We start from the raw sequence: 21,323 nt of genomic DNA, 5'->3' as shown, positions 1-21,323 counted from the left end.
TGAGCGGTCATGGAGTGCTCATTGATACTTCCACTAGGGTCATTATGTTGAGGGATCCTATCAGCAAGGAAGCCTTCCTTGTGCCACTTCCCAGAGAGCTAGAACTCCACAACACTGCTAATGCTATCCAGACCCCGAGAATTGAGGACGTCCCAGTAGTGTGTGAATTTCTAGATGTATTTCCTGATGATCTACCTGGTTTACCGCCGGATCGAGATATAGAATTCAAGATCAAGTTAGTGCCGGGCACTGCACCTATTTCTAGAAGGCCTTATAGGATGCCAGCCCAATGAGTTAGCAGAGCTTAAAGTTCAGTTACAAGATCTGTTAGAGAAAGGCCTTATCCGACCTAGTGCCTCTCCCTGGAGTTGTCCTGCTATATTTGTGAAGAAGAAGGACAAGTCATTGCGCATGTGTGTGGATTATCGTCCACTCAATGCGGTGACAATCAAGAACAAGTACCCATTGCCCCGCATTGATATTTTGTTTGATCAGTTGTCTAAGGCAAAGGTATTCTCTAAAATTGATTTGAGATCTGGTTATCATCAGATAAAGATTAGACCAGAGGATGTGCCTAAGACCGCTTTCTCCACCAGATACGGGTTGTATGAGTATCTGGTTATGTCTTTCGGCCTGACCAATGCTCCTGCATACTTCGTATATCTGATGAATTCTGTGTTCATGGAAGAACTGGACAAATTTGTAGTTGTCTTCATTGATGACATCTTGATCTTTTCTATAAATGCTGAAGAACATGCCGAGCATCTGAGAGTTGTTTTATCCAGGCTACGAGAGCATAAGCTTTATGCCAAGTTCAGTAAATGTGAGTTTTGGCTTAAGAAAGTACCTTTCTTGGGTCATGTGTTGTCCGATGAAGGGATTTCGGTTGATCCGTCTAAGGTGCAAGAAGTTATGGATTGGAAGGCACCAACTTCAGTGCATGAGGTCAGAAGTTTCCTTGGTTTGGCTGGATATTATCAGTCGATTCATCCCAGATTTCTCTAAGGTAGCCAAGCCCATGACCAGGTTACTTCAAAAAGATGTAAAGTTTGTTTGGACTCTAGAGTGTGAGACTGCTTTTTGCACTTTGAGGACCTTGTTGACATCAGCTCCTGTGTTGGCACAACCTGATATCGAGAAACCTTTTGATGTGTTTTGTGATGCATCAGGTACCGGTTTAGGATGTGTCCTTATGCAGGAAGGCCGAGTTATCGCCTATGCCTCATGTTAGCTAAGGAAGCACGAAGCTAATTATCCAACTCATGATCTTGAGTTAGCTGTGGTTGTTCATGCTTTGAAGATTTGGAGGCATTACCTGCTCGGTAACGTGTGCCATATTTATACCGATCATAAAAGTCTCATAGTATATCTTCACTCAACCAGAATTGAACATGAGACAGAGAAGATGGCTAGAGTTGATTAAAGATTATAACTTAGAAGTTCATTATCATCTGGGTAAAGCAAATGTTGTTGCTGATGCTTTGAGTAGGAAATCTCACTGTAATTCTCTCTTGGAAGCAGATTATCATTTGGCGCATCTGTTACATCCTGCTGTGTTGCACTAGTATTACCCTTAGTTGCTCTCTAGAAAGTAAAATCATCGAGCTTCAGAAAACCGATGTGGGTGTGTTCCACATCAAAAGAAAGATGAAGGAACAAGAGACAAAACACTTTCGCATTGATGAGAAGGGTGTTCTATGGTTTAAGGATAGACTGGTAGTACCGAAGGACAAAGAGCTTAGAAACCAAATCTTAGAAGAAGCTCACTCATCCAAGTTATCTATCCACCCGGGAAGTAGCAAAATGTATCAAGATTTGAAATCTCGCTTTTGGTGGACCAAGATGAAGAAAGAAATCGCAGCTTATGTTGCAAGGTGCGACAATTGTTGTAGAGTCAAAGCAATTCACATGAAGCCTGCTGGACTTCTCCAACCATTGTCTATACCAGGATGGAAGTGGGAAGAGATTAGTATGGATTTCATTGTTGGACTTCCCCCTACCCAAAAGAATTTTAATTCCATATGGGTAATAGTGGATCGTTTAACAAAGTCTGCTCATTTCATACCAGTTAGAGTTGACTATCGACCAAGTGACTATGCTGAGCTATATTTTAACCAGATAGTACGTCTCCATGGTGTTCCTAGAACCATTGTATCCGACAGAGGACCTCAGTTCACTGCTCAGTTTTTGGGAACAATTGCATAAGATGATAGGGACCAACTTAGTTAGAAGTTCTGCTTATCATCCACAAACCTCCGGACAGACGGAGCGGGTGAATCAAATATTGGAAGACATGTTAAGAGCTTGCGTCATATCATCCAAAGGTTCATGGGATAAGTGGTTACCCTTGGCTGAATTTTCCTATAATAATAGTTATCAAGAAAGTATCAAGATGGCCCCGTTCGAAGCGTTGTATGGTCGCAAGTGTAGAACTCCTTTGAACTGGGTTGAATCTGGAGAAAGGAGATACTACGGCATTGATTTTGTCGAAGAGGCTGAACAACAAGTCCATACTATCCAAAAACATATGAAAGCCGCTCAAGCTAGGCAGAAAAGCTATGCGGATAAAAGAAGGAAGCCCATTGAGTTTGAAGTGGGTGATCACGTTTATCTGAAGGTATCACCGATGAAAGGTGTGCAGCGATTCAGAGTAAAGAGAAAGCTTGCACCTAGGTATGTAGGTCCATATCCGATCATAGAGAAGAGTGGGAATGTAGCTTACAAGATAGAGTTACCTTACGAGATGAGAGCTATCTTCAATGTTTTTCATGTATCTCAATTGAAGAAATGTCTCCGTGTTCCCGAAGAAAGAGTTTCACTTAGAGATGTCAAGTTGAAATCAGATCTATCCTATGAAGAAAGACCAGTGCGGGTTATCGACACGAGAGAAAGAGTAACCCGGAACCATGTGGTTAAGTTCTACAAGGTTATGTGGAGTAACCAGGGTAGTGAGAGCGATGCAACATGGGAACGGGAAGATTATTTGAAGGATGTATACCCTACCTTTTATTCAAAATGGTATGCTTTTCAAATCTCGGGGCGAGATTTTTATAAGGGGGGAGGGCTGTAACACCCCAGTGTTATGGTTGCACTAAAACACTTGCATCACATGAGCATGAGCATCATCATCTCATTCATAAGCATCATATCATTATGAATGTTATCATTTCATGTGTGTTTCTATTTGAACTGCTTGGTTTATGCTAGCAATTGTGTGTGCTCATGTGTGGTCTATGCAAATGTGTGTCAAATGTCCTCTTAAACAACTTAGCTACACTTAGAATGTCATTAGCAACAATGTTCATGTTGACCATATTGCCTAAATTACACTTCCAAGTAATATCTTGACTTGTGTTGACCCTAGAGCTCTTATCTTTGACTGTTTAAAAAGTACAACTTAGAGTGTTTGCATGTCTGAGCAACCTAAAGCAAAGTTGTAGCAAATTTTATAAGGAACAAACTTTGTTTAGAAGCCAAGTCATGTAAATGTGCACAACATGTTCAATTTGGGCCCACAAGCCAGAAACCAGGGCTGATTCTACACTTAAGAATTTTTCTAAGTGTTTAATGCATTTCCAGTTTGATGGAGCCGACTTTGGCTTGATGTAACTCGTGATCCTTTGAGAATTAGGTCTTGGTCCTTTAACATGAATTGTAGATGGTACTTAGGGCTACAACTTGTATCTTGACTGTTTTCACTATTAACCAACGGTTTAGGAGTTTGATGGTCGTTAAGTAGCGCTGTCAGGCATTGAGGACTCGACTGAATCGCGACTACAGTGTTTCGGGTTCAGGCCGTCGTGGCCGACCGCCGTCTGGCCGAGCGCGCCAAGTGGAAGCCGTACGCCTGGCGCTGCCCCCACAGGTCAGGCCGTCGCTGCCACGAGGATGCCACGCGCCCATCAGCTCGCCTATTTGCTTTGCCGTGCGCGTCTTGCCTCAGTCAGTTCACGCAGAGCCGAAAGCAGCAGCCGCTTCGCCATTGCCGCCAAGCCGCGCCGTCGCCTAGCTCCTTCGCCGCTGTGAAAACGCTGCTTCTAGCTAGCCCACGACTCCATTGTCATCCTCTAGAGCTCGTCCACCTCGCCACTGAGCTGGAGAGTCAAGGTAGATGCCGTTTTTCTTCTTCTCCGCAGCGAGCGCCATTGCCGCTAGAGTCAGAGCTGAGCCCGTCGTGGCCAACCACCACCGGAGCTCTCTCACTCCTTTCTCTCCCTTCCCTTAGTTTCCCTGCGAACCCTAGATGCTCACGCCAAGCTTAGGTCAGGACCACCATGGCCTGAGTTGGCCGGCGTACCTCAGCGCAGCGCCGCCAGCAACCGCCATTGCCGCCGGCGACCTCCTCCTCTGTAGCTAGGGGGTCCGTTTTCTACTCCCATCGGTGCGGGACAATGTGCTGAGCACGTTGGTGCCACCCCCTTCGCCGGACTCCTCACCGTCGTCGAGCGGTGGCCGGTCAATGACCTCCCCTGCTTCGTCTGCGACTGGCCGGTGGGTCCATTGACCCCGCGGGCCCCGCCTGTCAATGGCTCATAGAGTTTTAGACTTGATTTTAAATGCAGATTTTTTATGCTATTTTGTGAATTTTGCATCTCCAATGTGGTAGGTCCAAATGGAGTGAGGCAAATTTTGGTAGAATCACAGTGAAGTGTAGTATTTAAGAAAAATAGGACATGAGCACATGATGTAGAAATTTTGGATGAATTAAATAGGAACTTGAAATGTGTTTTTAAATGCATGCAAACTTGTTTAAATTATATCTTGAGTTTCTTTGACTCCAAAAATTATGAAATTTTGTGGGTAAGCTATTCTTGCTTAGTAGAAGCTCTGGTAAAAATTTGAGAGTCATTGCATGTATGGTTTTTGAGTTATAGATTTTTCTTTTATCATTGGTTGATACTTGTGTGAATTTTTGTAAATTATCTAGGAATCCTATGACCCTGAAATTTGGTGGGTAGCATCCTAGTACCTTAAGTATGCTAGGAAAAATATGAAATCTATTGCTTGACACTTTTCACTAAGGTTTCCTATTTATGCCATTTTAAGCCTTTATGCCTTGTCATTTTTGTGTAGGATGAGATACTTGTTCAATTGATGTGAAATTTATGTAGTATCCTATTGAAGACATGTATAAGCTACTGTAATTTTTGTGGAATTTTATGTACACTTTGGATATGTGTTTATTATTTAACCTAAGTCTCTAAATAAATTATTAAAGGCATGAGAATAATTTATTTAGGAATGGACACTATGTTTTCTGGTGTTCTTTCAACATGTGTGATGAGTTAGTAAAGTTGGTCTTGTCCGTTGGTATGTTTACAACGTAAGTTAATAATTATTTCTTGCGTTGTGTCTTTCTGGACAATTCTGGGAACTTTATAAAGTTCGCCATGATAAATTGGTTTGCTGGGAAAGTGGTCAATAACAAAGTTGTAGACAATTTTATAAGCTTTCCAGAAAGTCTTAAATCATGGTATTTGGATCTGTAGAACTCCAGTTATGGATCAAACTTGTAGCTGCTGTTTGCAGCCTGAAAACTGTTGAGTGCAGTGACTGACTTGTTTGCTTTATATGAGTTGATGTGATGATTTAGATGCTAGGCTAATTAAGATAAATTGTTAGTTGCAGGTGCTAGACCTCTTACTGAAGATGAACAACTTTATCTTAGGTTATTAGAACTTGGTGAGTGTGCCGTTCTTGTTTTCTAAAAGAGATATGCACCTACTCGGTAAAAATCGATGTTAATCTTGCATCATTATGTCTTTCATGCGTCCATTCATACATGGCTATACATTTCATCATCATCTTCCATCTCTTGTGCATGCATGATTCTTATACTATGCATATGCATGCAATAGGTGTTCTGGAGGGAGTTACGCTTCTGGAATTCGAGCCAGTACTTCCGGAGGAGCCGCAGCAAGCTCAGGAGCAGGAGGTGCAGGCCCCCGAAGGAGTCAACGAAGAAGTTCTTGAGTGCCCCGATCACCAACCTTCATCTTTTCTGAAAGGCAAGCCCCGGAGCATTCTAAGTCTCCTATGTTTTGAAAATGGTTACTTTGAGTATCTTTATTTATTGATGCATTAAGTGATAGGAATTGGATGCGAACACTTGTTGCATATATATCTATTCCTTGGCCAGTATACTGTACCCTGAATCCTATTTAGGTCCAGGAGCGAATCAAAGCTTAGCCATGCTTAGACCGGTAAGAGTCAGGTGATTTCCTGTCACCTGCATGTTAGGAGAATGTCTGGTCACGGTTGGCTATATTCTGCTATCGTGGAGAATAACCATGTGTTAATAATGATTTGTGACCGGGCGGGATGTCGATAGAGAAAGCAACAAGGCAAGGAGGTCTTGGGTGTGGATCTATCCCCGTCTAGTGTCGGTTAAGGACCGATTCGCTGTACGTCCTCATGTCATGTTGAACGCATGCCTATCACTTAGTTGGCCGGATAACTCGTTCCGACCGCGAAGCCGAGTAGCTCAACTCAGGCCAGAAGACCGAGAAGTGAAAGTGCGCACCCTGGCGGTAGTAAGGATGTGCGGGGAGCTATTGGCGTAAGTCCGAGGTGAGATTGACCACCTGGCAGAGTGGACTCCCTGAGGGTGCGGCGCTGCTCGGAGCCGCGATTCCTGAGATGTACCAAAGGTGACCTAAGGCTGCCTTCACGCGGTATGCCTGGGTTTGTGTTAGGAATACCCCTCCAGCTGGATAGGAATCGATTCGAATCGCCGTCTCTCCTGAATAGTGAGAACTTGACTGAGCAGCGGCAACGTAGATGCACTTAATTGAACTTGATGGTTAAATCGATGATGATGATGATACAACATTATACCGGATATGGTTACTAATGTTTGGAGTTAATCAATTGCTTGCTCTAGTACAGGTGCTAATCTAGTTGATAGGTTAATATTGTTAACTTGCTGCTTACTCATAAATCAAATTATGCTCTCTTATCACTAAAGCTTTTATGCAAAATGGTTGTCAAGCAAGATCCACCGATAAAGCCTTGCATACTCCTTGGTGTCATTTATTTCTAGGTTTACGATGGGTAAGTCTAGCTGAGTACCTTCTCGTACTCAGGGTTTATTCCCCCTTGTTGCAGATGACGTGCTCTATAACGGCTACTGCAAGTATTGTCTCCACCCTAGCGGGGGATGAAGACTAGATCATGGGCATGATCATCTATGTTATCTTATCTTACTGCTTTTGCTGGATATGACTATGGAACTGGCTTGTATTTGAACTAAGTGTGTGTGATGGTGTTAAACTACTTTGCTTCCGCTATTTGTGAACTCGTTTTGTAATAACTATGTGTACTCTGATGTATGAGGTACTTAGTGAACTACTTGTGAAATGGATGTAACATGTGGCTTGTTATGTTGAATTACTGTGATCTTGGTTGTATGCAAGTTGGTTTGAAATCCTTCGTGGTTTCAGTTGACTACCGGGTTTATATGGGTTCAAGTATGACGGTTTGAGCACTCTGGTGATTGCTTTCGTACTTGTGCTCTTATAAATTGGTCGGTTCTGTTACATTGATGATGCATTAAGTACAGGAATTGGTTGGAACCAATTGTTGCATTATATATCTATCCTTGTCCAGGTATCGCACTTGAATCCTATTTAAGTTTAGGAATGGGTTAAATGCTTAGCCATGCTTAGTGCGGTAGAAGTCAGGTGATTTCCTATCACCTATGAGGTTTAGGATGAGGTGGATCACAGTTGGCTATATTTGCTATCGTGGAAAAGAACCATGTTAATATTGAATTAAGACCGGGCGGAGTCTTGTGTAGGTTTGGACATAGTGACTCCATCTATGTCGTTTAAGGACCGATATGTTGTACGTCTTTATGTCATGTTGAACGTAGCCTAACACTTAGCTGCCCGGATAACTCGTTCCAACTGTGAAGCCTAGTAGCTCGACTCAGGCGAGGAACACGAGCAGTGGCACGCATTCTGGAGGTAGTAAGGATGTGCGGAGAGCCATTGGCATAATTCCAAGGTGGGTTAGAGTCCCGAGCAACCTTGGCAGAGTGGTTCTCTAAGAATGCCGATCTATTCAGACTCGCAACTCCTGAATTGTGCCAAAGGTGACTTGATTGCGACCCTGATAGGGGAAGCAGGGTTTGTGTTTAGGAATACCCCTCCAGCTGGATAGGAATCAATTCGAATCACCGTCTCTCCCGGATAGTGAGAACTTGACTGAGCAGCGGCAACGTAGATTCAATTAATTTAACGATATGGTTAAATGGATGATGATGATAAGGTTGCCACGATTTATACCTACTATGGTTATTAATGTTTGCATCTTAATCAAATGATTGCTTAGTATAGGTGCTAATATAGATGACTAGTTAATGGCTAAAAGTCACTGCTAGCTCAGATTAAGAGTTGCTCATTATTACTTATGCTTTTCCACAAAAAGAAAGTGTCAGCCAGATCCACTAAATTAAGCTATCCATGATCCTTGGTGTCTTTTGTTTTGGTTTCCGATGGGTAAGTCTAGCTGAGTACATTCTCGTACTTAGGGTTTATTCCCTCTTGTTGCAGATGACTTTCTATATCAGGGCTTATGTAAGTATTGTCTCCACCCTACGGGTGACGAAGACTAGATCACAGACATGATCTCTGTTTCTCTTATCCGAATGCTTTTGCGGGTTGTGATCCGCAAACCGGTATTTGTATTTGAACTCGAGTGTGTAAGTTAAACTATTTGCTTCCACATACTTTACAAGACTTGTTTTGTAATAACGATGACTCTGAGGTGTTGTAATCTAATTGCAAACCATCTGTGAAATGTTGTAACGTATGATATGTTATGTTGAATTACTATGATCTTGGTTGTATGTAAGTTGGTTTGAAATCCTTCATGGTTTCAGTTGACTACTGGGTTTATATGGGCTCAAGTGTGAGAATTTGATCATTTCGGCGATTGTTTTTGTACTTGTGCTCTGATAAATTGGTCGGTTCTGTGATAGCTGGCATCAGAGCTAGATTCAACACTAAACATGTCATACGGGTTTTTAAAACAAAAGCTTTTGTTGTGAAAATGGTTTTCCAACTTATAGTTATATATAAGTGTTCAAAAATCAAAAATTTTATAGTGTGCTGGTGATCACATCCCTTGTAGCCCACTTAAGGACTTCTAGGTGGCTTATATAATTACTAACTTTGGGGGAAATTGATTGTTTCTATTTCGTCGTCCATGCAGCGTGCTATTGCATGGGTGCTATTTGCTTGAATGGTAATGTATGGATCAATTGCCTCTACGCTAAGGTAAGTGTGAGTTGTGAGAGCATGACCGTCCAACTGTCGGTCTAGGGGAGAGTTAGTTGTGGTTACTGGAATATTTACATGTTGCATACATGTATATATGAAGGTACTTAATTGTGGGTACATCTGTCGGGTAGTTTGGATACCAAAGTATATATATCTAGGGATGAATATACAGAGAGTACCTTAGTTTACTACTTTCATTGTCAACATTATATCTTGTTGGGTTGGTCTGCAATGAAATTTTCTACAGGTACGCTAACAACACAACATGTAGATCGACTAGTTACCGCTCATTGAGAGAACGTATGTATGCCATCGTATATTCCGCTAAAACTTAACTTTTCTTAGGTTTGTGAGGACGTACAGAACGAGCATGCATCATATTCACTCATGTCATTCATATTGCATTACTCCCTCCCTTATAATTGGTTATTCCAATTATTAAGTTTCATCTCTCAACAAAGTAATCCTCTCATGAGAGTTGCATCCCTTTTTGATACAGATGGCCACGCCCGTGCTTCCTCCTGGAAGCAGCACCTTTTTGGACCAGTTCGGTATGCCCACCTTGCTCTAGAGGGTGCTAAGCTCAGTTGGGTACCCGGAGGCACCCTGCTACACATAGAGGTAGGCAGTGCTATTGGGAGATGTACCATGGTACATTGTGACCTTGATAGTGCTGCAGAACCCCACGAGACCATTGTGGCATGGGTAGAGCATTGAGACTGATGGGCAAAGCCCATGGGAAGCCGCTCAAGTTGCTGCCCTTGATGTGCTTATGGACATAGCATAGAACTTTGAGGATGAGTTAGTGAGTGGACCAGCTTCATCCATTCCCCAAGTGGCTCCTACTGAGGCTGAGTGGACTCAAGAAGTTGGCTAGGCCTTGGTTCGAGGCCGTGGTGAACGTGTTCAGAGTGACAATGTAGGAATGAGTGCTATGATGGCCATCTTGAAGCTTTGTCGAGTTAGGCAGGACACCCTTTCTAGTGTGTTAGAAGAAGTTGGCAAGGCAATGATAGCCTAGCACAAGTTCAGGTTGCGTGCCCGCAAGTATCGCCGTAGGGCAGATGCATGTGGGCGAGCTCAGCTAGAAGTAGAGGAGATTCGGGGTATTGCAAATTATCGCCTACAGCAGTGGGGGCAAACAGCACGCGAGAGAGATGAGCTTCATAACCAGCTTAGGAACCTCACCATAGAGAGAGATGAGGCAGCACAGGAGTTGGATCGTGTGACCTGTCATAGAGATGCAGCCTTAGAGTTGGTAGAAGAAAGACATCAGGGCTAGATCATGGCTAACCACAATGATTTTCAAAGGGAGCTCCAAGAGCAGCTTGAAGAGCTTCAGGTTGAGCACCATCAATTGAACAACTGTCTGTTTCCTATTCCTCATCTCATACCAAGGTATCCTAATGTGGGTGGACCTCAAGTGATTGAGGCCAATGAAGAAGAAGAGGATGTGTAGATGGATGTCAATTCAGCTGAACCTGCAAATAAAGAAGAAGAGGAAGATCCTGAAGAAGTCCAGGGCATCTTCGATGTGGACAGCGATCACTTCGATGAGTAGTTAGTTAGCAAGTCTCACTAGTTTAAGCTTTTGCAGTCATTGGTGTAATAGACTTAGTACTGTGACTGATGTGGGATGTACCTTTTAATTCGAACTTGGTATGTAATGTACTTTAATCCGCTCCCTTCGGGATGCTTATCTTGTTGGTTAAGTTTAAAACTTGTCATGTTGGAATACACTACGTATGGCGCTAGTATTCTAATTGATGATGTGGTGATTGGAGAATGAATTATTGCCTCTATTTATTATATGAATTTTACATTCTCTCCAGTAAATTCAGTTTGGCGTAATTACATTGTTCCTCTCCAATGTGCTAACATCACCAATAATTGCTGGTTGCGTATTGTTGCAGATGCCTCGCACTCGTTCCACTAGTGCGGCTGGTGATGATGATGATCTTCCACCGCCACCACCACCCACACCAACAGAATTGATGGCAATTCTCGTGGAAGGACAGCACACTATGGCTGAGGCTCTCCGCACGATTGCAAATCATGATGGTCGTGGTGCACGCCAAGGACCATAACCAAATCAGTATAGCGACTTCAAAGATTTCCTTGACACTAAACCATTGATCTTCAAGGAGGCTAAAGAGACCCTCCAAGCTGATGAGTGGTTGAACACTCTCGAGCAGAAATTCCATCTGCTTCGCTTGACTGAGGTGCTGAAGACTGAGCATGCATCTCACCAACTGCATGGGCCAGCTGGTATTTGGTGGAGTCATCATCGGTCCACTATGCCCGCTAATGCCCAAATCACTTGGGATCAGTTCAAGTCTGCTTTTAGGGGAAATTATATTCCTCCTGGTCTCATGGCATTCAAGCATACAGAGTTCATGAAGCTGACCCAGGGGAACAAGAGCTTGAATGAATACTTGCAGGCTTTCAATAACCTTGCAAGGTATGCTACTGAGTTTGTTGACACTGATGCCAAGGAGATCGCTAGTTTCAAGCGGGGACTTTCCCCAAATTGATGAAGACCATGGGAAATTGCAAGTGTGCTCATTTTAATGAGTTTGTGAGTGATGCTTTATCTCAATAGAACAACAATACTGTATATGCTGCTTCAAAGAATCGCAAGAGGGCCTATGAGGCAGGTGCCTCACAATCCAAGGCTCTAGTCACACATAAGGCTCCATTCCATCCTCCAACATCAGCTGCTAAGTTCCACCCACCGCAGAAGAAGAATCTAGGCAGGACTGAATTTTGCAAGGCTTTTACAGTTGCTCTTCCCAAGGGCACTACCAGTCAAGGCAGTTCCAAGGCTCCTCCAAGCAACATGTCATGCTGGAACTGCAACAACATAGGTCACTAGGCAAGGGAGTGCCCTTACCCTAAGAAGAACTACCAAGGTGGTCGTCAGGGGCAGGTGAACCACACTAATATTACTGATATTCCATCAGGAGAGGTAGTAACAGCTGGTAAGTTTCTAGTGGATCAACACCCCGCAGTTGTACTATTTGATTCAGGTGCTTCGCATTCTTTTATTAGTCCCGCATTTGCATCCAAGTTTATGCAGAAAACATACACTGTTGAGGGTGAGGGTTATTGTATTAGGGCTATCAGTGGTACTATCCCAACCAAGCTTGTAGTTGGGGATGTGCAACTTGAGATAGAGGGGCGAAGTTATCAAGTTGATCTGGTAGTTTTACCGGGGCTGGGTATCGACGTGATATTGGGAATGAACTAGATGAGCAGTCATGGAGTGCTTATTGATACATCGACTAGAGTAGTCATGCTCAGAGACCTTGTAATTAGGAAGGTTTTCTAGTACAGCTACCTAGGGACATCAATCTTTCTTGTGCGGCTAATGCGGTGCAAGCAAAGGTTATGGCAGACATCCCTGTCGTGTGTGATTTTCCGGATGTTTTTCCTGATGATTTGCCCGGATTGCCCCCGGATCAGGACGTGGAGTTCAAGATAGAGTTGCTACCTAGTACAGCGCCCATCTCTAGAAGGCCTTATAGAATGCCTCCCAACGAACTAGCCGAACTTAAGACCCAGTTGAATGAACTTCTAAAGAAAGGCCTTGTCCGTCCTAGCTCATCTCCATGGGGGTGCCCAGCTATCTTTGTGAAGAAGAAGGATCAATCCCTATGCATGTGTGTAGATTATAGGCCTTTGAATGCAGTCACAATCAAGAATAAGTACCCTTTGCCATGCATAGATATCTTATTTGATCAGTTGTCTAAACCAAAAGTCTTTTCCAAGATTGATTTGAGATCTGGTTATCATCAAATCAAAATTTGGCCTGAGGATGTTCCAAAAACTGCATTCTCTACAAGATACGGTCTGTATGAGTATCTTGTTATGTCTTTTGGATTGACCAATGCCCCCGCACACTTCATGTATTTGATGAATTCAGTGGTTATGTCCGAGTTGGACAAATTTGTGGTGGTATTTATAGATGATATCTTGGTCTATTCTGAGAATGAAGAAGAGCATGTTGAACATTTACGAGTGGTTCTCACTAGATTGCGTGAACACAAGGTTTATGCAAAGTTTAGCAAGTGTGAATTCTGGCTTCGTGAGGTGCCTTTTCTCGGACACATGTTGTCTGATGGTGGAATTATGGTGGATCCCACCAAGGTGCAAGAAGTGTTGGACTGGAAGGCTCCAATCTCGGTGCATGAGGTTTGGAGTTTTCTGGGGTTGGCTGGCTATTATCGTCGCTTCATCCCTGATTTCTCTAAAATAGCCAAGCCTATGACTTGGTTGCTACAAAAAGACATGAGGTTTGTCTGGACTTTTGAGTGTGATGCGGCTTTTCACACCCTACGAACCCTTCTAACTTCGGCTCCGGTTTTGGCACAACCGGATATCGAGAAACATTTTTATATGTTTTGCGATGCATTAGGTACAGGTTTAGCAGGTGTTCTTATGCAGGAGGGTAGAGTCATTGCTTATACCTCTCATCAACTTCGGAAGCACGAGGTGAACTATCCGACGCATGACTTAGAACTCGCTGCAGTTGTTCATGCTTTGAAGGCCTAGAGACATTATTTGCTCGGCAATGTGTGCAATATCTACACTGATCATAAAAGTCTTAAGTACATCTTCACTCAACCTGAGTTGAATATGCATTAGAGAAGATGGCTCGAGTTGATCAAGGATTATAACCTCCAAGTGCACTATCACCATGGCAAGGCAAACGTCGTTGCAGATGCCTTAAGCAGGAAATCTCATTGCCACTCTTTGATTGAAAGTGACTTCCATTTGTCAAAACTCCTACATCATACAGTCCTTCACAACATCACTGTCAGTTGTACTCTACAAAGTCGAATTATCGAGCTAAAGAAGATAGATTTAGGTGTGTTCCACATCAAGCGCAAGATGAAAGAGTAAGAAACCAAGCATTTTTAGGTAGATGAGAATGACGTGTTATGGTATAAGGATAGGTTAGTGGTTCTGAAAGATAGAGAGCTTAGAAATCAAATCCTATCTGAAGCACATTCCTCAAAATTGTCTATTCATCCTAGTAGTAGCAAAATGTATCATGATTTGAAGCCTCGCTTTTGGAGGACCAAAATGAAGAAAGAGATAGCCGCTTATGTGGCTAGGTGTGACACTTGTTGTCGAGTCAAAGCGGTGCACATGAAAGTTGGATTGCTTCAGCCACTCTCTGTTCTAGGTTGAAAATGGGAGGAGATAAGTATAGATTTTATTATTGGACTCCCTACTACTCAGAGGAATTTTAACTCCATTTGGGTGATTGTAGACCGTCTGACCAATTCTGCACACTTTATTCCTGTCTACATAGATTTCCATCCAACTGACTATGCGGAGTTGTACTTCAATCAGATAGTCCGACTTCATGGGATACCTCGCACTATTGTCTCTGATAGAGGACCATAGTTCACTGCTCGCTTTTGGGAGCACTTATATGGATTATTGGGAACTAAGTTAGTAAGAAGCTCTGCCTATCATCCGCAAACCAATGGGCAAACTAAGCGAGTGAATCAAATCTTAGAAGATATGTTGAGAGCGTGTGTCATCTTGGCTAAGGGTTCATGGGAAAAGTGGTTGCCCCTAGCTGAATTCTCTTATAATAATAGTTATCAAGAGAGTATCAAGATGGCACCGTTTGAAGCTTTGTACGGCTAGAAGTGTAAAATCCCGATGAATTGGGTTGAAGCCGGTGAAAGGAGATATTATGGAGTTGATTTTGTTCAAGAAGCTGAAGAACAAGTCTGTACTATCCAAACCCATATGGCCGTAGCTCAAGCTAGGTAGAAAAGTTATGCTGATCACCATAGGAAACCTATCGAGTTTGGAGTTGGAGACTTCGTTTATCTGAAAGTCTCACCCATGAAGAGTGTCCAACGCTTTGGTGTGAAGCGAAAGCTTGCGCCGAGATATGTTGGTCCGTTTCAAATTATTAGACAAAGTGGTAAGGTAGCATAGAAGATCCAATTACCTCCTGAGATGAGTGTCATCTTCAACGTCTTTCATGTATCCCAGTTGAAGAAATGTCTTTGCGTCCCTAAAGAGAGAGTTCCACTAGGGGATATCGAGTTAAAATCTGATTTGACCTTTGAAGAAAAGCCGGTCCGAGTAATTGACACTTAGGAGCGAGTGACTCGGAGTCGGGTGGTTAGGTTTTACAAGGTCATGTGGAGTAATCAGGGTAGTGAACGCGATGCAACGTGGGAAAGAGAAGATTATTTGAGGGACAGTTATAAGGAATTCTATCAACAATGGTACGCTTGTCAAATCTCGGGACGAGATTTTTATGAGGGGGGAAGGCTGTAATACGTCAGGTGTTTGGCTTCCACATTTGTACTTGCATTTCATAAACATGAGCATCATTCATCCATTCATGAGTTAGAATTGTATGAAACTTGCTTTTGAAACATTGCAACATATTGTTATAGTCTATGTGTGATTGTTTTAGGAAATGCATAGTGTGTAACACTCAAGTGCAACATGTGCAACACACTCTAGTGAAACATGGTTAGCTAGTACAATGCCACAAACTCATGAAACACATGAAACATGGTTTTGAAATAGAAGTAACAAAGTCACTTGTTTTTCCTTATTTCAATACATGTGATGCTTGATTTTGGTGTGACCAATGTGTGGTGTGGCTAATTATCCTCTTAAGCAACATAGTTATACTTAGAATGTCATTAGGAACAATGTTCATGTTGATCAATTTGCCTAATTAAGTTTCCAAGTCATGGTTTGACTATTGTGGACCCCTAGAGCTCCTTGGTTTGACTGTTTAAAAAGTATAGCTTAGACTATTTGCATGTCTGAGCAACCTAAAGCAAAGTTATAGAAAATTTTATAAGGAACAAACTTTGTTTAGGAGCCAAGTCATGAAAATGTGCAGAACATGCTCAAATAAGGCCCACAAGTCAGTTTTGAGGTTTATTTGGAGACTCTAAAAAATTTCTAAGTATTAACTGCATTCACCGTTTGTTGTGGCTGACTTTGGCTTGATGTAACTCATGATTCTTTGAGAATTATCTGATACTTTCTAAAGCAATGTTGTAGCCCTATCATAGCTCTACATTTTTGCTTCAAGGAGATTTTGCTAACTCGCCACCGATTAGGAGTTTGAAGGTCATCAAGTATCGTTGTCAGGCGTCGATGGCTTAACTGAATGGATGCTACAGTGGTCCGACCGATAGTAGAGCTTCACCCGCGCGCGCGTCGCTGGTGCCCTAACCGCGCAGGCCACGTCGGGATGCTACACACCAAACAAAGCCCTAGCATGCGCCTGTGACTCTACTGCGCTCACATTTCATTTTCCCGTTCTCCTTCGCTCTCCCGCCGCAGCTGCAGCGGACCACCGCCGTCGCCCTTGCTCCACCGAGCTTGCGTAGGCTCGCCGTGGCACCACAGCCAGCAAGATTCCCCCCAAAGCTCTACTAGCACCCCCACGAACCTCGTCGACCTTCTCGTTGAGCCCAACAAGCCATAGGTGAGGGCCTTTGGCCATTTCCGACGCCGTCACCATGACCGTTACCTCACCGGAGTTGGAGCTCACCGTGGCCAGCACAGCACTGCCTTTCTCCTCCTTCCCTAGGCCTCGCCTAGTCTTCTACATCACACGTAGATGCTCAGGTGATGGTGCTACCGCTAATGCTGGTCCAGCCACGCCGAGACACGGCCGAGTGCTGCCGTGCGCCATGGCCGAGCCGCCGTGCGCCGTGGCCGACGTACCTAGAGGCCGATAGGGCTTAGGTTGTGTAGGTCAATCGACGCGGGAGGTCAAGGTGGTCACGCTGATGCCATCCTCGTCGCCGAAGACATCGCTGTCGGCGAGCTCCGCCAGTTCCGCGCCGTCCTAAGCCGCCTCCTCTACTTTCGTCTCACTGTCATGCGGGCCCAGCTGACCATTGGGTCCCGCCTGTCAGTCACTATGAATAGAAAGCCAGTTCAATTATTTCTAGTTTTGATGCTGTTTTGTAAAAATTGTAGCTCCTGTTTTATAAATCCAAATTGGATGGTTCCAATTTTGTTAGGATCATAGTGAAGTGTAGTATTTAGGAAAAATATAACATGAACACTTCTAGTGGAATTTTTGGATGAATTAAATAGAAACTTGAAATATGTTTTTAAATACATGTAAACTTGTTTAAATTATATCTTGAGTTCCTGTGCTCCAAAAATTATGAAATTTTGTTGGTGAGCTCTTCTTGCTTAGTAGAAGCTCTGGTAAAAATTTGAGAGTCATTGCTTGTATGTTTTTTGAGTTATAGATTTTCCTTTTATCATTGAATGATCCTTGTGTGAATTTGTGTAATTTATCTATGAATCCAATGACCATGAAATTTTGTGGGGGATGTCCTAGTACCTTGAGGATGTTAGGAAAAATATAAAATCTGTTGCTTGACACTTTTCACTAGGGTTTCCTAATTATGTCATTTTAAGCCTTTATGTCTTGTCATTTTTGTGTAGGATGTTATACTTGCTCAAATGATGTGAAATTTTTATAGTAGTCTACTTGGATCATGTAGTACCTACTATAATTTTTGTAGATTAAATGGTGTAGTTTTCATATATGTTTATCATTTCTCTTAATTAATTAAATAAATTAAGAAAGGCATTAAAAGAAATGAATTGGTGGCGAACACTTTACTTTCTGGTGTTCTTGTGATATGTGTGATAAGTGAGTAAAGTTGGTTTTGTCCAATTATTTGTTTGCCACATAAGTTAATAAATATTTCCTTGCATTATGTCTTTCTGGACAGTTCTCGGGACTTTACAAAGTTCCCCATGATATTTTGGTTTGCTGGGAAAGTGGTGAATACAAAAGTTGTAGATACATTATGTATAAAGCTCCTGTCAAAATTTGGTGGCATTTGGCCTAGTAGTTTAGGAGCTACAGTCATTCAAAGTTAGATCACAGTTTTGCTTGCTCTCTGTCTTGTTTGGACCTGATTATGTAGTTCTATAAATTCGACCCAATAAAGGTTGGAATCATGCCTTGAGGTTTGAAAATGAATTGTAGGAAATTTCATAAGCTTTCTAAATTGTCTTGTTTCCTATCATTTCAATTTGTAGATCTCTGGTTATGATCAGTTTACTATACCGCTATATAAGTTCTTGTTTTGCTGAATTTCGAATGATTGTGTGTGTGCTCAGTCGTGATGTTCTTGTTGATTATTTAGGTGCTAGCCTAACTTGAGAACATGCTTAGGTGCATGTGCTAGGTCCTTAACTGAAGATGAGCAATTGTACATTAGGTTGTATAAACTTGGTAAGTTAAAGTGATTTGAATAGAGCTTAAGTCCAAAAATGTGAACTGTAGTAAGCATGTGCATTCCCCGAGCATTTCTAACTTCGTTCATGTGCATCCATGATATTTATCTTGCACATACATGCAATAGGTGTGCCGGAGGGAGTGACGCTTCTAGAGTTTGAGGGAGCGAGCCAGGAGGAGGAGCCCAAGGTGCAGGCAATCGACGAAGCAGCCGCCGAGGAGGAATTGCCCAAGTGCCCTGATCACCGTCCTTCCTCTTTCCTGAAAGGCAAGCCCCGGAGCATTCTAAGTCTCCCATGTTTTTACAAATATCTTGAGTATCTCTTATTGTTGATGATGCATTAAGTATAGGAATTGGTTGGAACCAATTGTTGCATTATATATCTATCCTTGTCTAGGTATCGCACTTGAATCCTATTTAAGTTCAGGAACGGGTTAAATGGTTAGCCATGCTTAGTGCGGTAGAAGTCAGGTGATTTCCTATCACCTGCAAGCTTTAGGATGAGGTGGATCACGGTTGGCTATATTTGCTATCGTGGAAAAGAACCATGTTAATAATGAATTAAGACCGGGCGGAGTCTTGTGTAGGTTTGGACATAGTGACTCTGTCTGTGTCGTTTAAGGACCGATACGTTGTACGTCCTCATGTCTTGTTGAACGTAGCCTAACACTTAGCTGCCCGGATAACTTGTTCCGACCGCGAAGCCTAGTAGCTCCACTCAGGCTGGGAACGCGAGCAGTGGCGTGCATTCTGGAGGTAGTAAGGATGTGTAGAGAGCCATTGGCATAAGTACAAGGCGGGTTAGAGTCCCGAGCAACCTTGACAGAGTGGTTCTCTGAGAATGCCGATCTATTCAGACTCACGACTCCTAAATTGTGCCAAAGGTGACTTAATTGCGACCCTGACGGGGGAAGCAAGGTTTGTGTTTAGGAATACCCCTCCAGCTGGATAGGAATCAATTTGAATCACTGTCTCTCCCGGATAGTGAGAACTTGACTGAGCAGCGGCAACGTAGATTCATTTAATTTAACAATATGGTTAAATCGATGATGATGATAAGGCTGCCACGATTTATACCTGCTATGGTTATTAATGTTTGCATCTTAATCAAATGATTGCTTAGTACAGGTGCTAATATAGATGACAGGTTAATGGCTAAAAGTCACTGCTAGCTCAGGTTAAGAGTTGCTCATTATTACTTATGCTTTTCCGCAAAAAGAAAGTGTCAGCCAGATCCACAAAATTAAGCTATGCATGATCCTTGGTGTCTTTTGTTTTGGTTTCCGACGGGTAAAGTCTAGCTAAGTACATTCTCGTACTCAGGGTTTATTCCATCTTGTTGCAGATGACCTTCTATATCAGGGCTTCTGTAAGTATTGTCTCCACCCGGTGGGTGATGAATATTAGATCACGGGCATGATCTCTGTTTCACTTATCCGAATGCTTTTGCGGGTTGTGATCAGCAAACCGGTATTTGTATTTGAACACGGGTGTGTAAGTTAAACTATTTGCTTCCGCATACTTTACAAGACTTGTTTTGTAATAACGATGACTCTGAGGTGTTGTAATCTAATTGCAAACCGTCTGTGAAATGTTGTAACGTATGATATGTTATGTTGAATTACTGTGATCTTGGTTGTATGCAAGTTGGTTTGAAATCCTTCGTGGTTTCAGTTGACTACCGGGTTTATATGGGCTCAAGTGCGAGAATTTGATCGTTTCGGCGATTGTTTTTGTACTTGTGCTCTTATAAATTGGTCGGTTCTGTGACAGCAAACATCAACACGGAGGATCCAAAGAAGCATAAGATGAATAATTAGTTCAAACCCACAATGAAACATTGCAATCTAAAGGATAGTTTTCTGGGTATGATGTCCAAGAATATAGAAACTACTGATGGTTTCTGCATTAGGAGTGCCCTCAGCCCTAAGTGATCATTGGTGATCATTAATAGCGGTCATCCAAGAGCTGGCTCTTGATGTTACTGTAGTATTGGTTTTTAAGGGGCTCTGACTTTATTTATTCAGTTGGATAAGAGTTACAAACTCTGTCCGGAGGCTCCAAAAACTAAACATGTCTACCTATCGATAAATTTACAGAGCTTCTACCTAAAAAGCAAGCATCAACATTTGACTTCCGTCCTTCGAAGATGAAATCCGCTCTACTGAAACTCCTAGCATTAATCTCTCGGACAAGGGGTCTATACCTGCTGAACCCCTCGCTCAGTAAACTCCTCACCGCATTGGCACAGTCGCTCGCTACCCTGAATGAGTGCAAGCCAAGATCACTGGCTAGCGCAAGACCTTCGCGGCAAGCAACTACCTCCATCGCCTCCGTGCCCGATTGGCCTTCCTTCATCAGGACATACACCCCCAAGTAATTGTCGTCTTCATCACGGGCCACTACTACCGCCACCGCCTGGCCTGAATTTTTGGACAACGCCGCATCAACATTGATTTTTGCCAAACCTCTTATAGGTCTGACCCAGCGCGGAACCTGTACCGCCGCTAGTCATGCCTCCAGAACGGGCTCTGGAACTGGTTCTCATGGATCGCCAGACGTCGCGCATACCCTATCGCCCATAGGCGAACAACCACCCGTGTATATCTCTATATGTTTAAGGCCCCGTTTGGTAGAGCTTCACTTCACTAGCGAAGCCATTTTTTTTTGGCTTCAACTCCACGAACAGTTCCACCGGTGGAGCTGAAGCAGTTTTGGTAAACCGTTTGACAAAATGGCTTCCCTGTGAGAGCATGTTTTTAGG

The sequence above is a fragment of the Miscanthus floridulus genome, chromosome 8 (genome assembly GCF_019320115.1).
Source record: "Miscanthus floridulus cultivar M001 chromosome 8, ASM1932011v1, whole genome shotgun sequence".
NCBI classification, from domain to species: Eukaryota; Viridiplantae; Streptophyta; class Magnoliopsida; order Poales; family Poaceae; genus Miscanthus; species Miscanthus floridulus.
This window is presented reverse-complemented; position numbering follows the sequence as displayed.